The sequence below is a fragment of the Ictidomys tridecemlineatus genome, chromosome 4 (assembly GCF_052094955.1).
Source record: "Ictidomys tridecemlineatus isolate mIctTri1 chromosome 4, mIctTri1.hap1, whole genome shotgun sequence".
In the NCBI taxonomy this organism is placed as follows: domain Eukaryota; kingdom Metazoa; phylum Chordata; class Mammalia; order Rodentia; family Sciuridae; genus Ictidomys; species Ictidomys tridecemlineatus.
In genome coordinates this window covers 32655879-32670528 of record NC_135480.1, presented here as the reverse complement: position 1 = coordinate 32670528, position 14650 = coordinate 32655879, and the positions used below count along the sequence as shown (strand labels likewise).

Genomic DNA, 14650 nt, shown 5'->3' with positions numbered 1-14650 from the left:
TTGCCTCCCAGGGGAGATATTCCATGGGTCTTAATGTCTGTTTTGGTGCCAATATTATACAGTTCTTGGTACTGTAGCTCTGTAGTATAATTTGAGGTCCAGTATTGTGATGCATCCAGCAATTGCTTCTCTTGCGCAAGCTGCCTCTCTCCTCATCTCTTTCCTTAACTCAAAGTTGGATCTTGACTGTTTCACCTTCAGTCTTTACAATGGCCCATTCCTCTATCACTTCATGTCTTTTGTAAATGCCAAAAACAATCTTCCCTTTTCCTCCAAGCATTCTTGGTAGATCAATCTTATTCTGAATTTAGTCTTCAACGTAGATCTCATTTCCTCTAAAATTTCTTCCTGATTTTTCAAGACTGGGTTAGGTAGCCTACTTCTGTCCTCCTGAAGTACCTTATAAATTACCTCTGTTGCAGTACGTACAACATTATTATAATTTCCTATTTCCTTGGTGTTTCTCTTCACTGTTCTGTAAAAGAGTGGCAGAAACTCTTTTATTTAACTTATTTTATTTCATTTATGCATCCACAGCACCTAACACAGGGACTAACATGTAACATGTATTCAGTAAATATTTGTTCAGTGAGTTAAAAAAAAAACACGTAACATGTTGAACTCTGTCTGCTAAATACCTGACTACATCTCTAAAGCTTTCCATGTGGGTTTGGGTTGTCTGTTCTTTGAGTGGGATCATTAGTAATCATTCTCCAAGCCCAAATCAAACAGTTTAAATTTTCTGTAATTACCAAACAGTGTCTTGTCTTTAATATGTACATACTCTATTTGGACTATGGCCCCACATCATCCTGGACTTTTGTTTTTCCCTCTTGTTCTTGGTACTGAATCCAGGGCCTTGCACGTCTTAGGCAAGAGCTCTACCACTGATCCACATCATCAGCCCTTTTAATTTTATTTTGAGACAGGGTCTCACCAAGCTGTTCAGGCTAACTTCAAACTTGCAATCTTCCTGCGTAGCTTCCTGAATAGTGGGATTATAGGCACATGCCACCATGCCCAACTTCAACCTATAAGATTTTTTAAAAAAATAACATCTCTCTTAATCTTTTCTTCTTTATTATTTTTTATTTTAATTTATTATGACAGCAGAATGCATTACAATTCATATTTCACATACAGTGTACAATTTTTCATATCTCTGGTTCTACACAAAATAGAGTCACATCATTCGTGTTTTCATACATGTACTTAGGGTAATGATGTCCATCTCATTCCACCATCTTTCTTACCCCCATGCCCACTCTTTTCCCTCCCCTCTTCTTTGCCCTGTCTACAGTTTATCTAATCCTTCCATGCCCCCCTCCAACCACTTATGAATCAGCATCCTTAAATCAGAGAAATCATTCAGTACTTGGTTTTTTGGGATTAGCTAACTTCATTTAGCCTTATATTCTCCAACTCCATCCATTTACCTGCAAATGCCATGTCAATCTTAGTGAAGATTTTCTACTTCCTTTTCCACACTACTCATCCTTCCCTGCCAGTATATTGACTTCCTTCTAAATGTTTGGCTTATTCAAACTCACCTTTTTAAAGAGAAAATATATTTCTTATTGCATTAAAATTGTGTTGAGAATATTGCATTAAAATCCTGTTGTATAATTTTAGTTCAAATGTAAATGTATTTTTTTAACTAGTCTATATTATCTGGTCCTCTTTTCTCTATTGACATGTGTTGGAAATTCAATGTGGATACCTATCAGAATGACTAATTAAGGCCAAACCAACTGAGCATTTTTAAATACACCCTTCAAATACAGGGGAGGTGCCAAGTTGATAACATCTTGATAACATTGGATAGTAATATCCCAGGGGATTACATATTCATTGTTCGTAGTCAATTGACATTTATATCTATTATCACTTGAGTGAAACATGATTAATTATTTTATGATAATTTGAATCATTGTTTAAAATTCAGTTTGCAAAGTGTTACATCCCTACTGTCTTCCTTTTCCATTCCTGTAGAAGATATCCTATAGAAGACTCTGCTATTTAGGAAAGATGGTTTTTCTCCTAATTGTTACACTGTGAGCCTCATTGTTTTCCAAATAAGAGACTCCTTCTCCCTCTAAGAGTAATAATTTTATGCTACAGACATCAAAGATGAGAACAAAAATGTCATAATGTAATTCTGTCTCCATGACACCTAACAATAATACAATGTAAAAATTTGAATTACAGAAAGCCTTTTGCTTTTCCCATGTCAAAAGTCATGTTTCTCTGATATTTCCTCTCCAAATTGAGCGTTTAAATAACCATTTTTATATCATTTATAAAATTGTAATTGCAGGGGCTGGGGATGTGGCTCAAGCGGTAGCGCGCTCGCCTGGCATGCGTGCGGCCCAGGTTCGATCCTCAGCACCATATACCAACAAAGATGTTGTGTCCGCCGAGAACTAAAAAATAAATATTAAAAATTCTCTCTCTCTCTCCTCCTCTCTCACTCTCTCTTTAAAAAAAAATTGTAATTGCATCTTGAAATTTTACCCATAAAATATTTCTCCAAAACTGTACTTTTTCATAAGGTTATTTTTTACTAACCAAGAAATAGGGAATTTTGATTAAAGATTTATTGCCTTAACCCATATGCAATATGTTTATCACTTAGGAAACATTTTTTTAAAAAACATGTGTTAGTAATTTTGTATAATGCTATAATTACATCTTTCATTGGTATAATTATATAAAAGTAAATAAAGGTAGGGCTAAGATAATACCTAATTTAGGATGCCTTTCAACTGTATAATGCTTATAATTAAAGATTTCAAATAGAAAGTAAAGGGCTTGGTTCCCTGCACATCAGCCTAATTTTCAAAATAAAACCATAAAGGTTATATGAATGGTTGCTTGACTTACACATTTCCACCTAAAACTTTTTGTACCCATCCCCCCGCAAAGTGGTTAATGTCTCTTTACACTATACTACAGCACAGAACTTAAAAGATGAATTTTGTAGCTCATTTGACATGCAAGTTGAGAACAGAAATGATTTAACTAGCCTAGAAAGTGTTTAAGATTTGCAATGAAAGTGTATTAGTATTCATTTCATGTTACTTAAACCAGTGAGAGAAAACATCATTCATTACCTGTTATTAAAAGTAAACATCAGGGCTGGAGATATAGCTCAGTTGGTAGAGTGCTTGCCTTGCATGCACGGCCCTGGGTTCAATCCTCAGCACCAAAAAAAAAAAAAGGTAAACATCATGTATTATACATGATTTCATAGATTTCAGTCATTATAGATAACTCACTAAATAGAGACTTAAAAAAGATTTTATGTCTTCATAAACAGGATGTTTACTCCTTATCCAACTTACTTCTTGTTAGACCAAAAGGCACATATGACTATTTAGATGCAGACAAATAAATGTAGATATCCCAAAACATGTACCCTCATAACCGCCTTACTAATGGCACACTGAGCTCCCTGGTGAGTAATGGCTTGCTCATCTCAAGAAAAGCAAGACTTATTTGTGAAGTGACTGTGAAAAGCACTTTTCTTCCCTGACTGCTGCACACAGAATTCTCTGATCCTCTGAAGTGGCCATGTGACTAAAGGTTTAGCTGCTGGCAGCTAAAATATAGGTCATCAGGCTCTAGGTCTGCTGCAAAACTACTCTTCTCTCTCTCCTACCAAGAACTTTGTTTGAAGCAGAAATTGGCTTTTAGATAAGTATTGTTCATTTTGTTTTTCTAGAGGGAGCATATAAAGTGGGTGAGAAAGAGTGGGTAGCAAGGCTCATGACTGTGACCTTAGTTTACTTCTCCACCCTGATAGGTATAGGAAAACATCTAGCTCGATACCCTCTGTGAGGACACTCCAAGGCCTTTACCAGCTGTGGGTACATCGGGACCCATTGCTGAGTAATTCATGGCAGTGGACGCAGTATAATTATTCTTTATTCTGATTGCTATTGTATGGTTCAGTGAAGGACTTCTCTGTTGCTTCTGAATCTCTAAGAACTGTTCAAATGGTTTTAACTAAAGTTTTATCAATTATTACATTTTTTTAAAGAAATAAGCACCATTTGGGACTTGGAAGTCTTTTGTTGTAGGGGGATTTTGTATTGATGACATTTGTTAGAAATAATATTTATTCTAAATGCATATAACTGATTATTATTGAATATGTGTAAACTAGAAGTAATAATTTGATAAAACAGCCATTTCATATAGAGTTCACTCAAGTGGTTTCTATGTGAGATAATGAAATGTAAAAGAATAAAACTCAAATTTAATAAAACTAACAAGACATGATAGTTTTTATGAGATTTCAATTGCCATGTTTTCAGTTGCATATACTCCTGGAATCTCATTATTTATCACCCATTATAAATTCTAATTTTAATTATTTAAACTTTTATGCGGCCTGGAAGTATAGCTCAGTGGTAGAATAAGTCTTGATGTGCTCAAATCTCTGGGCTCATTCTCTACCCAACTCCCTAAAAAAACACTGTATATGCCATAGATATGAACTATTTAAACATGTTAATGCATGTTTAAACTCTGAAATATGCTTGAAATTTCTTCTGCATAATATGATGTGCTGATATGTACTTCTCTTTTGGTTATTCATCTAATGAAATACTGATTAGCTCATCTTACTCTGTTTAAAGAGGGACTTGTTATAGCTGATATTCATTATAATATTTATATTCATTCATAATATTGCACATATTTGAAACTACTTGCCTATAAAAATACAAGTTATTCCTTAAGATTACCTTGAACCACAAGAAACATAGTATGTGTCCTAAAAAACCAAAAATTACAATCTTTAGATGTGTCCTGCATGGCTAATACTATTAGCAGTCCATTGGTCTGCATTGGAGAAAGTAAAATCACTAGAATTGTTTTTTAATAGAAATGAATGAAGAGATAAGATCTGTGTAGCATCTCTTGGAAATTGCCTTTAATAAAGTAACAGAATATAATTTAATAATCTTTCAGGGTATTTTAAACACTGTGAACACTATTTTATAAAAAATTTACACAAGGGCATTAAAGACACATTCTTACTTAATAAATAATGTGAAAAAATTGCCACAGACTGGGTATGTTAAATTACTTGCATGCTTTTGGCATTAAATTAGAAAACCTTTAAGTGTGAGGCTACCAGTCATCACCATCTCTTAAGTCAACACATTTAAAGGTAGAAAATGAGGAAACATGTATTTCTCTCTAATTCGAATAGAAGTCTGTGTTTTAAGCATATTTGGAAAGTTATGCCAAAACAGAATAGGGAGGAAAGTCTCATTTATAAAACTTTGAATGTGAGTTACCGGTTTTGCTTGACCTACAACTGTTTTTTTTTCATCTTACCAAATAGACATTTTAGGACTGCAGAAAGCTTATTTTAAAAATGCCAGTGAATGATTTCTCTCAAACCCAAAGATCCTCACAAAATTAAACATGATTTATTCAGGAACAGGAATTCTGAAAGAATTTGATTTTACATTTATGACCTGAATCAATGTTCTGTCCATATTACTAAAACAAAACTGAATTATTACCTCTTCCATGCAGTAGCAATAAGGTCTTCATTAATTTGAGTTTCTAATATGTACTTTTTTAAAAATATTTTTTAAGTTGTAGATGGACACAATATCTTTATTTTATTTACTTATTTTTTTAATGTGATGCTGAGGATAGAACCCACCTGGCCTCACACATGCCAGGTGAGTGAGCCACAGCCCTATCCCCTCTAGTATGTACTTTGTATAAAAAGCACCTGGACTGTAAAGTATGTAAGGTATATTTGTACACAATGTGGCAGTAACAGTACTTTGGAAATTACTGAAGCTAACTGCTTGGTAACTGTTGTAACCCTCTTTTTTCTATTTTATTGCTAATACTATAAAAAACAGTTATTTATCCACTTGGTTTTCTTAATATATAAATTATTTGCACACCAGAAAAATCACAACTGTCAAATAGAAGTGAAGGGTAAAGGTCAGGAAGGGAAGAAATTATGACAGATTGGGTAGGCAAAGTTCTTGCCTAAAGAATCATAAGAAGGTAGTATGGTATAGCAATTGGTTCATTGAAACTTTTTAAATATTTTATTGAACATATAAATGTTAAAAGTTATAATGTAGGCATTGTGGGAAATGCAAACACTATACATGGTTTCTGTTCTCACTTAACATCTTAGGTACTTTTATTGTGAAAGTTGTGGAAGAAGTCCTTCCCCTTCAGAACCCTGTAGACATAGTCTTTTTCAGATGGTTATAGAAAGATTATTTTTTCCTCAAATAGAATAAAGCAGTCATTATATACTTAATATCAAAACTGATAGAAACCTGTTTTAACTGCTGACTTCTACTTCAAAATGTATTCATAATTAAAAATTTTTACCACCTCTATTCAGTCCAAGCCATCATAATGATCTGCCTGTATTATCATAATAGTACCCTGACTAGTCCTTGCTTTTCACCATAACTGCATTCAGAATCATACAGTAGCCAGGATGATGACTCTTTTAAAATATAAGACAGATTATGTCATTTCTCTCCTTAAGGCTCTCCACTGATTCTCCATTTCACTCAGAAGTCCTTTAGTGACCACCAAAATTGTGTATGTACTGGCCACCTTAACTTTGATCTCATCTTTTATTCTTCTCTCACCATTTGCTCCAGTTTAGCAATGGCCTCCTTGCTTTTATACACTAAGCCTGGGGCCTTTTGCTGCTTGTTCCTTTTGCCTGAAATGTTATTCTTTCAGATGGTTTTATGGTTTTTTTCAATGCTTTTAGATATTTGTTAAAATATCACCTTCTTAATGAGGCTTTTTCTGACTATGATTTTCAAAGTAGCAAAGTACCCCCATTCTGCCATTCCCAATCACTCACAATCTGTTTCATTTTCCCCCATAGCACTCATCACCTTCTAACATGCTGTATAATTTTCTTATGTATCATATTCACTTTCCATCTTTCTGGACAAGGATGTGGGCTTCTTAGGAACAGGAGTTTTGTCTGTTCTATTCTGCTTAATGTCTAACACATGATAAGATGCTCAATAAATATTATTAAGTTAAAAAGATTATAGGTTAGTTTCTCTCAAATTATCTCAGTTTCCCTATTTAAATTATATACAAGAATGGGTGAATTTGGAAGCTTATTTGTAATAATAAGATTTATTGCTATCACCAGATGTGGTGGCCCACACCAGTAAAGACAGCACCTTGAGTAGGTGAGACAAAGGATCACAAGTTTGATGCAGCCTCTAAAGCTCAGTTGAGACCCTCAGCAACTTAGCGAGACCTTGTCTCGAAAAAGACTAGAGATATAGCTTAGTGGTAATGCATTCCTGAGTTCAATTCCATTTACAAAAAAAAAAATACATAAAAATATATATAAATATATATGTTGTTTTATATATATTTACATTTTCTATAACTATCATTTATTGGGTACTTAATATGTATTAAACATGGAACTAGGCACATCTTATTGAATCCTTACAACTAGCCCTCAGAGTCAAGTAACCAGGCTTTGAGAGGTTGTCACTTGCCTGGTGCCACATTTCCAGTAACTGGCTAAGTTTCAAGCCCATAAGAAACTCCAAAAGCTAAACCTTCTTTGTAGCTTTTGAGTTATGGTCACCTTTACCAAGTTGAATCTAATATCAATATTCTTAGTTGTCGTATAATATTCTCATTGTAAGCTAAATAGTAACAAAGAATATAACTTCTGATATAGATATATTTTACATATGTTTTCATCAAAACTGTAAATTATATGTGTATATAGCTTATTCATTTACTAGAATAGGTTCATAATGTGGCATAATTGACAGTCACAGTCAAATCACTGAGAACAAAATCTGATTTTATTCTTTCATTCCAATAGTTTCTAATACAGTCTCTCTTTTCATTGCTATGAGTTTTTCCCATGGTTTTTATGAAACAAGATGCAAACCCCTTTAGTTTGTCTTTATTATGTAATTTTGAGACTTTTTCTTAGGAGCAGGGCACTACACTAAAATGCAGCTATGCCTTATTTTGGTTTTTGTTTTATTTTATCAAATCACATTTTCAAATGCATCGATTTTAGACAAGAATAACACTGGAAGCCAGTCATGGTGCACATGCCTATAATCCTAGCAACTCGGAGGCTGAGTCAGGAGAATTGCAAGTTCAAAGCCAGCCTCAGCAACTTAGAAAGGCCCTCAGCAACTTAGCAAAACCATGTCTCAACATAAAAAATGAAAAGGAATAGGTATGTTGTTCAGTGATTAAGACCTTCTGGGTTCAATCCCAGTTACCATTAAAAAGGAAAAGGAAAAAAGCATAACATTAGAAATGAAACATCTCAAAAATTTAATCCGTTTATAATTACCACACCTACGTATCCATTGGAAAGTCTTCATAAAACCAAAAGGACATGCATTTCCCAGTTTTAAGGCCTTTGCTTTATTTTGCATGGTACATTGAAATTTTTAAAATATTCCAGGTTTTTTTTTGGTGTGTGTATGTGTGTGTGGTTACAATAGTTTCCTAAAACACTCTACTTTCATTATAATTTGCAAAACTAGATCTTTAGCTTATGTTGATGTGATTATATTTTTTAAATGAGCAGAGTGTAATATTTAACACTGATTTAAATTCACAGAACAATTGAGAGAAAAGAATGAGTTCCCTTTCTCCCCACCTAACTTTCCCCCTGCTTTCCCTATTATTAACATCACACATTAGTGTAGTGCATTTGTTATAATCAATTAGTCAAAAATAATGATACATTATTATTTATTAAAGTCCATAGTTTATACTAGGTTTCACTCTTTTTGTTGGACCTTCAATGGTTTTGACAAATGTGTAATCCCATATATCTACCATCACAGTAATATATAGTGAGCCATGAAAAAATCCCATTCCCCACCTCTTCATCTCTTTCTACTTCCTCCCTCTCTACCCCTAATCCCCAACAGCTTTGATCTTTTTACTCTCTCAGTAGTTTTGTCTTTCCCAGAATGTCATATAGTTGGGATCATACAGTATATAGCTTTTTCAGATTTACTTCTTTCACTTAGCAATAAGTATTTAAATTTTTTTCATGTCTTTTTGTGGCTGAATAATTCATTTCTTTTTTTCTAATTTGTTGTATATGGCAGCAGAATGCATTACAGTTCATATTACACATAGAGAGCACTGTTTTTCATTTCTCTGATTGTATACAAAGTATAATCACAGCATTCGTATCTTCATACATGTACTTAGGGTAATGATGTCCTTCTCATTCCACCATCTTTCCTACCCCCATCCCCTTTCCCTTCCCCTCCAATCCCTTTGCCCTAATTAGGGTTCATCTAATCCTCCCACGTGCCCCCTCCCAACCCCACTATGAATCAGCCTCCTTATATCAGAGAAAACAATCAGCATTTGGTGTTTGGGGGTTGGCTAACTTCACTCAGCATTTTATTTTCCAGCTCCATCCATTTACCTGTAAATTGCATGATTTATTCTCTTTTACTGCTGATTAATATTCCTTTGTGGATATACCACATTTTTTTTATTCATTCATCTACTGAAGGGCATCTAGGTTGGTTCCACAGGTTAGGTATTGTGAATTGTGCTTCAGTAAACATTGATGTGGCTATGTCTCTGTAGTATGCTGTTTTTAAGTCCTTTGAGTATAGACATAGGAGTGGGATAGCTGGGTGAATAACTCATTTCTTTAGTGATAAGTTATTTTTTTATTTTTATATGTTCTTTTCAGTTATATATGACAGAAGCATCTATTTTAACATATTTATACAAACATGGAGTACATCTTATTCTAAATAGGATTCCAGTCCTGTGGATATACACACTGTTGAGGTTCACTGTGGTACATTCATATGTATACATAGAAATGTTATGACAGATTCATTCCACTGTCTTTCCTATGGGTATACCAGTTTGTCTATCCATTTACCTACTAAAGAACATCTTGGTTGTTTCTAAGTTTGGGCAATTATAAATAAACCTGCTGCAATAAACATTTGTTTTTTATTTTGTGTGAGTATGTTTTCAGCTCATTTGGTAATTGATGTAAGAGTAATTTCAGCTCATCAGTGTAATTGATGTAAGAATATTTTAGCTTTGTAAGAAACTGCCAAACTGACTTCCAAATGGCTGTATCATTTTGTATTCCCTTCAGCAATGAATGAAAGTTCCTTTTGCTCCACATTCTGGTCAGCATTTTGTGTTATCAGTATTTTGGATTTTAGCTATTCTATAGATGTGTAGTAGTACCTCTTTTTATTTTCTAAACCCCTGATGACATATGTTATGAACATCTTTTTATATGCTATGTGCTATTTCTCTGTTTTTGGTGAGATGTCTGTTTAGATATTTTGCCCATTTTTTTAATTTGTTTTTTTTTTCTTATTGAGTTTCAAGGGGTTTTTAAGTATTTTTAAAATACTTTATCAGATAAATGTTTAGCATGGATTTTCTTCTAGTCTGTGAGTTGTTTTCTTATTCTCTGATTTTCTTTCTCAAAGCAGAAGTTTTTATTTTAATAGTTAATCCTAACAATTTTTTTGTCATGGATCATACTTGTGTTGTATCTATAGAGTCATCACCAAACCAAAAGTCACCTAAACTTTCTTCTTTGTTACTTCTAGAGTTTATAGCTTCATGTTTTGTATTTAGATTTTTTGTCTATTTTGAGATAATTTTTGTGAAAGATATAAGATCTTTGTCTAGATTCATTTCTTTGCATGTGTAAGACTATCCTTTTCCATGCAATTGCACTGACTTTTTTGCCAAAATTCAGTAGACTATATTAGTGTGGGTCATTGATCTGTTTATCTATTGTTCATCAATACCACACTTTGGATTACTGTAGTTTTATAGTAAATCTTGATTACAGGCAATATGTTGCATTGCTAGTGCTGCCATAACAAATATCACAGACCATGTATATGTGTACTATGAATTAAAATGCATTCTGCTGTAATGTATAACAAATTAGAATAAAAAAATTAATTTTTTTTAAAAAAAAATCACAGATCAAGTGAGTTAAACAACAGAAATTTTATTTTCTCACTGTTTGGGGACCAGAAATCTGAAATTAAAGTGTTCACAGTTTGATTTCTTCTGAAGCCTCTCTCCTTTGTTTATAGTTGACTGTCTTCTTTCTGTGTTTTCTCTCTGACTATTCACATGTATGTGTCCAAATTTCTTCTTTTTATATGGACACCAGTTATATTGAATTAGGACATACACTAAAGAACTCATTTTAACTTAATTACCTCATTAAAAACCTTATGTTCAAGTAGAGTTACATTCTTAGTATGGGTTAGGACTTCATCATACAAATTTTACAGAAATGCCACTCAACTCATAGCAGGCAGTGCCAGTCCTGCAACTTTGTTCTTCTCCTTCAATATTCTGTTAACTATTCTGGATCTTTCACCTTTCCACATAAACTTTATGTGGAATATCCACTATCCACAAAAAAAAAAAAACTTGCTAGGATTTTTATTAGGATTGTATTGACTGTATACATCAAGTTGGAAAGAACTGGAATCTTAACAGTATTGAGTCTTTCTCTCCCTATAACTGAGTCCTCTCGGAGTTTATTACTCTCAAACTTAAAACTGAGCAAATAGCATTTATGGTTTAGGTTTTCCTACTTTTCTAGTACTGATTCCCATGAACATTTGTGCTCTAGCCGTCTGTTCAGGTAAGTTATGCCTCTCTATATCCATCTGCCATTGCTATAATTTTGGTGCAGCAGTTTGTCGTGTGATTTTAATTCCCTGATGGATCTGTTGGATCTGTTGATTTTCATTTTGTTGAGGTTTTTGCTTTTTGTGGAGATGAGAGTGAGACATCCAAGCTGTGTACATGCAGGACTAGAAACTAGAAATCTCCAAATTACTTTTTATTATTTTAATATCATTAGTGAGAAAATAAGCATTGACTGCTTCCTCATGCTACAGAAGGAATAGAAATTAGGAATACTGTTTATTGAAACTGGCAAGAATCCCATTTTGACAAAATTTTATTTATGAAAATACTTCTATTTGCAACATTAGTTTTAAAAATGTATATACCCTAGAGCCCTGGTTTATAAAATGCTGTGGGCTTATGGTTCCACAGATATATGTCTGAAATTGCCAGTTTAGGTTATGGATGGGAGATAAATAAGAGGGAAGCTGATATAAATAATTTATGCTAAAGAGCTCAGGCTTTCCCATGTTGAATATTTTTGAAGTATTAATTAGCTGTGTATCAATAAATACAATAAGGCATGGTCATACCTTTATTAACCTAGTGTTAAATTTCCCTAATGGAAACTATGGATGTCTATTCATTCTATTAGTAACACTTTGAATTAACCAACTTGATAACTTATATTTTTGTAGAAATTCAAATTGACTCATACGTTAGGATATTTTTTTTAATTTTTGAAACTTGGCTTTATTTCAAGAGGGGAATTAAGAGCAGGATTGAAATAAAATTTCATTCTTTTCCCCTTCTGGCATATATCCAAACTGAGCAGATAAGCATTTTTAAGTCATCTACTAGACAGGTATAATTATTATTATTATAATTATTCTTGATTCTGTTCTGTGAAGGTGTTTGGAAGGGTATCAGGAACAGGGTTTGATTTGCTAGGTATATAAGTTTTGCATCATTCATACCATATAAAAGTGTTTGTAAACATAGGTATCACAATAAAGTTTCTTAGCATAAACCAGTTCAGGAATTAGACACCTGCTCTATTTGTAAAGCAAATAAGTAAATATCATTCTTAACACCAGAAAAAATGAATGAATACTACAGTAGAAGAGATTAGACATATGTTCAAAAATCAATTCAGGGAAAAGTGTTCTAAATGCTATAAGTCCTAAAAAAGAGAGGCTACATCTGTTTGAAAGCAAATCAGAAGACTGAAGGAGAAGCCAACATTTGTAGTGAATCTGGAAGAACCCAAAGAGAATACATCAATTAGGAAATGGTTTAAATGCATGTAAGAGAAAATTTAGCTGAAAGGAGCTTTAAGATATAAGGCTTTATATTTCAAACAGAACAAGAAGTCTGAAAGTAAGCAGCTGCTGGTGTTGATTCAGTGGTTTTTGTAATGTCAGGGACCAGTTCACCAATAAAGCGCTTTGAGCAGAGCAAGTGACAAATCTGAGAGATATTGTAAATGAATTGCTGTACTTGATATTTGATTTTGGCCAGGATCTGAAGAAAGAAAAAAGAAGAATCATAGAGTACTTAAGGCCCAATAATAAGACTCATAAATGCTTATTTACATATTCACCTTCCTCATTAGTTGCTAGAGTTAGAAACATGCAGAAGCAATAAGCCTGAAAACTTGTTATCTTGATTACACTTACACTTACCTTCTTTGCCCCTTCTGAGACCCTACAAACATATTTAGAGCTGACTTCAAATCCCACTTACTCCCAAGCCTAGCCTGATGGCTATATCTTACATTCATCTTCTCTGCTCTCTGGTTGTTCTGTTTTGTTTGTTATTGGTACTTATAGAGTTAGTGCCCTGGAATTGTTCAATTCTCTCATTTTTGTACATTTTTAACATATTTACAATATAAACTCAATTTGATTACATATTATAAGACATCCTACCATGTGTCAGATCTTTCAGATATTATTAACACAACCTTGCCTATGAAGTGCAGTAGAGAAAATTGGCATATCAAAAACTGTAAAAAGAGGAATTTAAATTATTAAGAAGCAGAAAAGACCACTATTTAAGGATGTCAATTCAGTTTACCATTTCATAAACACAGAAGCTTCCATTTAGTAGGTATTTATGTAAATGTTTATTTAATGAATGAACAGAAACAATAATGAACTTTAAGGATAAGAAAGAAACCTTACTAGGTGAACTTTTTCAAGCATGGTTTTGGTTGTCACAGTGATTGTCACTACTATTTAATGAATGAAACCAGGGTTACCTGACATTTAACATTATTCCGAATAGTCCCACCCAATGAAAAATGGCCACATCCTGTACAATTTTGAAATTCTGACTACAAAAATAAAGATTGATGTGCCACTTCTTCCAGTGTTAATGTTTAAATTCAGTTCAGTCTCTATCAAAATCACAATAGGCTTTTTTGTGGAATAAATATGCATAGGTCCAAAAATACAGTCTTTACACAAAGCAAAGCTAGAGGACTTGACACTACCCAACATATAGACTTATATTATTGACACAAGATCAATAAGCAAATGAGGCAGAAGAGTTAGAAACAGACCCACACATATATAGTCCTCTGATTGTGGTATGGGAAAAGATGGGATTTTCAATAAATAGTACTTAGTCAGCTGGTATCCACATGAAAAAAAAACAAGTTGAACCTTGACCACTTTGTCACACCGTAAACAAAAATCAATTCCATATGTATTGCATTCTAAATGTGAAAACCAAAGTTGTAGACTTTAAGAAACAAAACACAGGAGACTGTCTTCATGGGCAATATCTGGAAAGGAGTGGTAGAGTCTTTGGTAGGCTGCTAATAGTCTGATTTTGATCCTACCAAACAAATTATAAAATGAGATTCAACATATATACATATAAACTGTAAACTGGTATTATAAGACATAAAATGAAAACTCTTTACAAGAAGTTATGCAGAAAGAGCCAGGTGTAG

General features: G+C 33.3%; 1 protein-coding gene across 3 annotated transcripts in view; it reads left to right on the top strand.

Moving 5' to 3' along the window:
• The window catches only part of Elp4 (elongator acetyltransferase complex subunit 4), a 231831-nt gene that overhangs the window by 130296 nt on the left and 86885 nt on the right, over nucleotides 1-14650 (top strand). The gene's annotated exons all lie outside the window — the stretch shown is intronic.